The sequence below is a fragment of the Dipodomys merriami genome, unplaced genomic scaffold (genome assembly GCF_024711535.1).
Source record: "Dipodomys merriami isolate MVZ:Mamm:240054 unplaced genomic scaffold, mDipMer1.0.p SCAF_34, whole genome shotgun sequence".
NCBI lineage: Eukaryota > Metazoa > Chordata > Mammalia > Rodentia > Heteromyidae > Dipodomys > Dipodomys merriami.
In genome coordinates this window covers 15,115,003-15,123,352 of record NW_027204937.1, presented here as the reverse complement: position 1 = coordinate 15,123,352, position 8,350 = coordinate 15,115,003, and the positions used below count along the sequence as shown (strand labels likewise).

Here is an 8,350-nt window from a genome sequence, read left to right as displayed (position 1 = left end):
ACGAACACAACTACCTATGTATTCTTCAGAGACCACAGGTCTTTCTGGGGCCTCATAATTCGACCTGCCCTTCAGCAGCACTTGGTACTTCAGAGGAGCTGCCCAGTGGCCCAATGAGTGAGCTTTGATCTAGTTCTTTTCTTTTAGATTTTTTTTTTAATGCTGATCCTGGGACTTTAACTATAGGCCTAGGCGCTGTCCCTTAGCTGTTTTAGCTCAACGATTTTTGGCTTCTTGAGCCACAGCTCCACTTCGTTTTCTGGTGAGTAATTGGAGATGAGTCTCATGGATTAACTTTGAACCGTGATCCTCAGATCTCAGCCTTTTGAGTACTAGGATGACAGGCATGGGCCACCAGCACTTGGCACCTGGCTCTCATTCAGCTCTTATAAGTCTCAGGCTCTTCCTCTAGAGGCTGGGTTGGTGATTTTTCTTTTTCTTTTTGCTCTCATTTCTCTCCTGCAGCCCTCTCTCCATTCTGACTTGTTTCCTGGCCCACTGTTAATCTATGACTGGCCCATTCTGGGGTTTATTGAGTCATTCATTCAGCTCTAATTTATTGATGGTGACTCTGTTCTGGGACCAATGCCTCCATTCCCCATAAATCTTTAAGAGTTTAAAGTTTTTCCTTGTCTTTACCATCTTCTTCTCTCTGTTCTTTGCACAAGACTCGACAAGTCTACCATCTTTTAAAACAGGAACAACGACGATGACGAAAAGCACTCTTCTGCCTTTCCCTAAGCTCCTTCCATCTGGATTCCTCCTTAAACAAATTCTCTTGATAATCATCCATATTTCCTTACCTCCCCTTTGTCTTTTCATTCTCGGCAATCTGGCTTCCCTTCTCATTTCTTCACTGAAATTCTTCACAATTAAAAATTGTAGTAGATGGACAAAGGAGGATCCTCAGGGGAGAAACACAAAGGAGCCATGCCTATGTGCCTCTGATCATATAGTATTTATCGAAATGAACTCCAGAAAAATGAAAAGCTTTTTACTTTGTGGTTGTTGTTTTAATTTTATTTTCTGTATTGTCTGTCTTTGGGAGGGTCAAAGGGGGGGGACACAGAAATGGAGAGACAAATGTGGACAAATACAGCAGTGGTACTCACTAGACACACTGTTAAAAATGAAGTGTATAACTTGTGGGTGGTGACAGGAGGGAAAAACAGAGAGTAAGGGAAGAGGTGACATTGTTTTTAAAAATGTACTCTTTACCTGACTTATGTAACTGCAACCCTTCTGTGCATCACCTTTATAATAATTTAAAAGAAAATTATAGTAGGTTGAATAGTAGCTCTGAAAATGACACACACAAGTCCTAACCTGTGGAACCTGCAAATATGAGCTTATTTTTAAAAAGAGTCCTTATGGATATAATTAAGGACTTCAAATAGAGATGATTCTAATTTAAGAGTGACAGAGGTCTTTATAATAGAAAGTCAGCAGGAGACTGGAGACTCTAGTCAGTAACTAGAAGCCAGGCTGTGTATGTATAGCCTGATTATGTTATGTTATGGAGTTATACAGCAATAGACCAGGCCACCAAAGACTGTTAGCAGCCACCAGAAACCAGGATAGAGGCAGGGACCAGAATTTTTTTTCTCTCAGAGCCTCAGAAAGAACCAATCCTGCTAATATCTTGATTTCAAACATCTCTTCTTCTAAACTGTGAGGAAATTTCTTTCTCTTGTTTTAAGCCACCTAATTTGTGGTAATTTGCCATGATAACCTGAGGAAATTAATGTGGTAATAGCTATAACAACTAACAATCATGCCTTGGGCCAGGCATAATGTTGTATCTTCTGTGCGTTACTTTGTTTCTTCCCCAACAGCCAAGTGAAGTAGACCAGCATGAAAAAGAATATCAACAAAATAAGTTATTGCGGGGTTGCTCTGTCATTGGCATTTAAACATTGAACCCTCAGCGTGAGCAACATGCCTTATTATTTTCCTCTCTTACAGGAGCCTGAAGGCTAGCAACTTGCGTCATTTTGCCCAGGGTCATATAGTGAATAGTAGTGGAGTCAGGATTCCAACCCTGGTAGCTTTAACTGCTTCACATCTCTGGCTCCAAGGCAGATGGGTGAACGAACCAAGGGGTGGGCTTTGTACAGTTGAAGGGAGAGAAGGGGGCCAAGAGACTAGTGGTTTATGGAAGAAGATCCTCCAATATGGAATAGATGGTGTAGGCTGAGTGTAGGGTGGGCTAAGAGAGGGAGGAAGAATACAGAGACCTTGCTGACCTCATGGAGTACATGAGAGCTAAAGACAGCTGTGGTCACCTAGGGATCACTAGAGTCTAAGGTTCTGGAACTAGAGCAATTCTGAGTAATCAGGTCAAATTGTGACCATGGGAAGGGGATGAGTGTTGTCAACAGACTCTGCTAGGCAAGGGACCTGGCGGCCAACAGTCATCCCAAAGGACGGCATAAACTGCTTTGGGGAGTTTAGAGTTGAGCAAGCAGTTCTTGTCCTTATCAGGAAAAACAAAAACAAAACAAAAGGAACACAAATCGATTCTCAAAAAAACAGATGAGAGATATGAGGTAGGAAGGCATTCCAGTTGAAGGATACAGGAAGATCAAAGGCAGGAAGGGCAATAGCACCAGGTATATACGGTTTCAGGCTGACTATACTAAAGGTATGTGAGAGCATGTGATAAGTGTACCGACTTGGGTACTTTGCAGATGCTGATTTAGGCTTCATTTGAGAGGCTGTTCTCAGAAAGCCCAGTGAAAGAGGCACCCCTGAGAAAACTGGAGCTCGGACTACGTAGAGCACATTTCAAAATTGTCCCACAGAAGGGAAAGGAAATTGGGGTACTTGCTCACCAAATCTTATGAGTTCAACAGTGGTTGAAGATTGCTCATATGAGCATTAAACTCTGGCTAGTCATCCCTTCCTAAGTGGATAAGCAAATTCCTTGTGCAAAGAAATGTATACCCTAGCTGGATGCTGGTGGCTCCTGCCAATAATCTTAGCTACTCAGGAGGCTGAGATCTGGCTGAAGCCAGCCCAGGCAGGAAAGTTGGTGAGACCTTTAGCTCTAATTAACCACCAGAAAACCAGAAGTGGAGGTGTGGCTGAAAGTAGTAGAGAGCTAGCCTTGAGCAGAAAAGTTCAGGGACAGTGTCCAGGCCCTGAGTTCATGCCCCATGACCAAAAAAAAAAAGGTGGGAAAACAGGCACCCCCCACCCCCATGGCCTAATTCCCCCAAACCTGTTGAAGATACTTAGAAAGTGGTAAGGGATTATGGATGGCATACTTGTCAGAAAAGGGAAACCTGAGTAGGATTCACAAGAATGAATCAGCCCTTACCAAATATTTATTGTCAGCAATGGAAAGCTCCCACCAGCTCCTGAAGGTACCACAGAGGAGACCTAGGGCCTATGGGGTGAAGGATGTGCAGCAGGCAGGGAGTGGGACGAGGGATGATTGAATGGCTTGGGGAAAGTCTGTTGCAGTGTGTGTGGACGGGATTTGGCAATTGATTGGATGTGTGGGAGGGAGGTGCTCTGGGGAAAGAGGATGGTGCATACCTGACAGACGTGACCAACAGCTCCCAGATACAGCTTATTATGGAAACTCCAAACCAGTAAAGCTAGTGAGAAATGCTACATACTGGACAGACCAGAAACTCTTAGCACTATCAGCTGACTTTTTCTCTACCTGTAACCCCCTTAAAAATGATAAAGTCCATTTCCAAGCACCTACTAAGTGCCATATGCTCTACTTACATTATTGTTGTGCTTTCATAACCATATTGGCTATTGGATACTGTTACCACTCTTACTTTGTTGACTGTGTGTGGGGGGTGTTAAGGACAGAACTCAGGGCCTTGCATTTATTTGCCAGATAAGCACTCTTTCATTGAGCTATCCTCACTTTGTAAGTGGGGAAATAAGAACTCAGAGATGGGGCTAGGAAGTTGGCTCAGTGGTAGAGCACTTGCCTTGCATGCATGGGGCCCTGGGTTCGATTCCTCAGCACCACATAAGCTGTGGCTCAAGTGGTAGAGCACTAGCCTTGAGCTGAAGAGCTGAGGGACAGTGCTCAGGCCCAGAGTTCAGGCCCCACGACTGGACCCAAAAAAAAAAAAAAAAAAAACTCAGATAATAAACTATGGGCTAAATGTCACCTGGCTGGTAAGTGGAGCTCATTTTGACAAAGCCCTTTCTCTGCTTGAACTGGTTACATGGCCTCAGGAAAAATAGTAAACTACCAGTAACAGATCTGGGTAAATGCCTAGTACTATAACTTTCTAAATCATGTTTGCTTATGACTATGCAGAGTCCTTGAGGGTCAGAGACAGACAGCATCTTAATTTCACATTTGGCTCATGCCTGTAATCCTAGCTACTCAGGAGGCTGAGATCTGAGGATTGTGGTTCAAAGCCAGCCTGGGCAGACTAATCTGAAAAATTCTTATCTCTAACTAATCATCAAAAAGCCAGAAGTAAAAGGGTGGGTCAAGTGGTAGAGTTCTAGCCTTGAGTAAAAAAGCAGGGGAAGAGCATAAAAGCCCTGAGTTCAATCTCCAGTACTGGCACAGCACAGCCATACAAACAACCCTCCCCCCACCAAAAAAACAATGTCCCATATCTAGTCCCTCCTATCTCTTAACCTTAAATTGTGTTCCTGGACCTTACCTGTGCAGAGTGCATATGTCAGCAGAGAGATCAGACAGGAGGAGGAGGACTGATGGAATCTGGCCTGGGACAGTTGATTGGGAGAAGGTAGCAGGACAGTAGAAGCACCATGAGACTGCAGAAGGACATTGCACCAAGGGTACTGCAGGAGCTTCCACCCTGAGTTCAAGCTCCAGTACTGGCACAACAAAGCCACACAAACAAAATCCCCTAAAACAATGTCCCATAGCTGTTGAACCTGATGACTTTTCTGCTGGTTCCTATGGGGACTCATCCCTTCATAAACTGGGAGCTGCTTTTTGTTTTTTAAATTACTCATTATAACCATGCTTTAATTAATTGTAGGAGGAAGAAGCTTAATTAAGGCCAGTATGAACTTAGATTCCACAGCCGAGTGGTTCCATTTCGCTAAATCCAGGTACAATCACATGCCAATTTGTCACCTGCCAGGTACAACAGTAGACAAATATACCTCTCAAAAATGACATAATAGGGGCTGGGAAGGTGGCTCAGTGGTAGAGTGCTTGCCTTGCATGCATGAGGCCCTGGGTTCAATTCCTCAACACCACATAAGCAAAAAAGGAAAAAACTGGAAGTGGCGCTGTGGCTCAAGTGGCGCTGTGGCTCAAGCGCTAGCCTTGAGCTGAAGAGCTGAGGGACAGCGCCCAGGCCCAGAGTTCAGGCCCCACGACCGGACCAAAAAAAAAAAAAAAAAAGACATAATAATCAAACCTGTGATAAATTAAATCCCCCTCTAGATCATCACATCCTCAAAAGTCTAACATGAAGTAAAAAAGATGTGTGTAAAGGCATTTCAAAGAACTAACTTATTTTAAAAACGCAACACAACCCAAACTTTGTTTCCCTTTTCTTTTATCTAAAGGTTTCTTGGTCTTTACCTGCAGAGCCAGGTGCTGGTGGTTTACACCTATAATACTAGCTATTTAGGAGGTCAAGACCTAAGGACTGAGAAAGGAAACAACCCCAGACAGACAAATCTGAAAGACTCTTATTTCCAGTTAACCAGAAAGAAGCTGAAAGTGGAGGTGGAGCTTAGCTTATAGAGTGCCAGGTGCCCTGAATTCAAGCCCCAGTACTAACTCCCCACGGAGATTAAGCTGGTGGTTATGATATACAATATACAGAATTACTTGCTGAATTAAATATATATTAAAGTAAAGGCCAGCACAGATGGCTTATGCCTGTAATACTAGTTACTTAGGAGACTTTAGATCTGACAATCAAGGTGCTTCAAAATCAGCCTGGTCAGGAAAGTCCATGATACTCATCTCCAATTAATCAACCAAAAGCCAGAAGTGAGAGTGTGGCTCAAGTGGTAGAGTACCAGCAGTGAGTAAAAAAGCTAAAGGACAATATCAAGGCCCTGAGTTAAAGCCCCAGTACCAGTACATGTGTATACACACACACACACACAAACACACACACTTAAAAATTACCATACAAAAGTAAAAATTAATGCTGTTATCATCTTTTGGGTCTCTATGGTCAATCTTCAGTCAAGTTAATGACAAACTTTTTTTTTGTTATGTAGTTCAAAAAGACTTGTTCTGCAGCCACATTGTGATGTGTGTTCTTCTTCATTGAAGACATAGTGGCATTCCCATAGTAGTGCAAAGGGCTCATGAGGTCAGAAAAGTTGTATTTAAAACCAGCTATGTGAACTTCATGACAGATGTGAAATGCCAATACAATGGCAATTATTCCCATTGTTGGGTGTTTGTGTTTCTTAAATCTGGGAAGCGTTTTTTGAAAATGAAGCAGGTCATAAGCTGTTGTCCTGATAAGGAAAGGATCTAATATTCTGATTTGATGTGGTTTATAGATCAACTTTAAGGCTGGTTTCTTCCAAAAATTCTTGAGGAATATACGACCATTGACCAGCAATTTCAGCATCCAGTCCAAATCATTTTTCTTAAAAGCAACAAAAATGGCTATTGTGTTAGGATCATTATGACTGCTATCTGTAAAAACAGATTCTGGATAAAAAAGTCGGAAGGTTGTGCGTGTCCCAACTTCCTCTTCATGTCCTAAAACAGGACCATTATTCATTCTTATGACAACATCATACGAGTCGATAGTTTCTCTTAACTTCTTATTCTTCAAAACTCCTCCATTACCCACCACCACACACTTTTTACAAGTCACGTTGTTCGACTCATCAAAGAGCTCACAATTCTTAAGTTTGGAAAGAAGGTAGCCAAAATAGGCCTTTGCTGTTCTTACCCCATAGGGCAAATCAAACTGATCCTCTTCAAAGGTGGAAACAGTGTGTTTAAAATCGTCTTTACACAGAAAGGGATATGCCTGTGGAAACGTCAGGAGGGATGAAAATGCTGGCTTTGATGAACAAGTCTGGAAAGATGGTCTGTGTTTGATTTCCTTGATGGACACCCAATAATAGTGGGTACCCCAGATTATACAGAAGAGGATAAAATGGTAATAGAGGAAGATAATGCTCAGGAATAGGGCCACCTGGAGCCGCATCATAGCTGGCCGGGCATCCCTTTCCCCCAGAGCCTCTCTCTTCTGAAGCTTGGTAGCAGCTCCAGGGCAGGATGGCTCAGGAGAGAGGCTAGCTGTTGACTGGCTGAATCCCCTGACGAGAGACGCAGGACCAAGCGGTTGTGAGGCGGCTTCGAGGCGGCTTCGGTGACAGTTTGCCCCCCAGGCCCAGAGGCCAGAGTGGAGCCTGGCTCCAAGGCCTCCCGCAGAGGGTCCCGCAGCTCTCCTGCCTCCCTCGGCCCTGGCTCTGGTCCACTGCTTTCTCTCTTGCAGTGGCGCGGGAGGCATGGGGTCTCCAGGCCCGTCTCCCCCCTCGCAGGGCCTGGCGGAGAAGCAGAAGCGCGGGGTGGGGGTGGTGGGGGCCGGCCCACCAACCGCAGGGAACGACGAGGTGTTCAGGTGAGCTTGAGGACTAGGATGTTACTTGATTTACCTGCATAGCTCTAGTCCGCAGCCAAGAAGACGCCCACGGGGAATCCTGGTGATGGGTGTGATGAAGACAATGTCCGATTATTGGGTGTTTCCTCTGTGTCAGACGTGATGGGGAGCCCTCTTCCTGTATGACCTTGTCTCAGCATAGGTGGGTAGTTGCAGGTGACAAAATTAAATTCAAATGGAAAGAGAGGAGGAGGGGGGAGGAGGAGGAGGAAGAAAAGGAGGGGGGAGGAGGAAGAAGAGGAGGAGGAGGAGGAAGCAGAAAGAGAAGAAAAAGGAGAAGAAGAAGAAGAGGAAGAGGAAGAAGGAGGAAGGGGAAAGAGAAGGAGGAGGAGGAGGAGGAGGAGGAGGAGGAGGAGGAGGAGGAGGAGGAGGAACAAGAACAACAACAACAACAACAACAACAACAACACTGGGTGGCTCACGCCTGTAATCCTAGCTACTCAGGAGGCTGAGATCTGAGGATCACTGTTAGAAGCCAACCAGGGCAGGGAAGTCTGTGAGATTATTTTGTTTGTTTTTGGTCTGTCATGGGGCTTGAACTCTGGGCTAATCAGCTCAAGGTGAGCACTCTACCACTTGAGCCACAGTGCCACTTCTAGTTTTCTGGTGGTTAACTGGAAATAATAATCTCATGGACTTTTTCCTACCCAGACTGGCTTTGAACCTTGATCCTCAAATCTCAGCCTCCTGAGTAGCTAGGATTACTACAAAAAGCAGACAGTGGAGCTGTGGCTCAA

At 44.5% G+C, this 8,350-nt stretch overlaps 1 pseudogene; it reads right to left on the bottom strand.

Annotated features, from left to right (window-relative positions):
* Positions 1–6,119: 6,119 nt before the first annotated feature.
* LOC138803274 (type 2 lactosamine alpha-2,3-sialyltransferase pseudogene) lies at positions 6,120–7,631 on the bottom strand (annotated as a pseudogene).
* Positions 7,632–8,350: the final 719 nt, after the last annotated feature.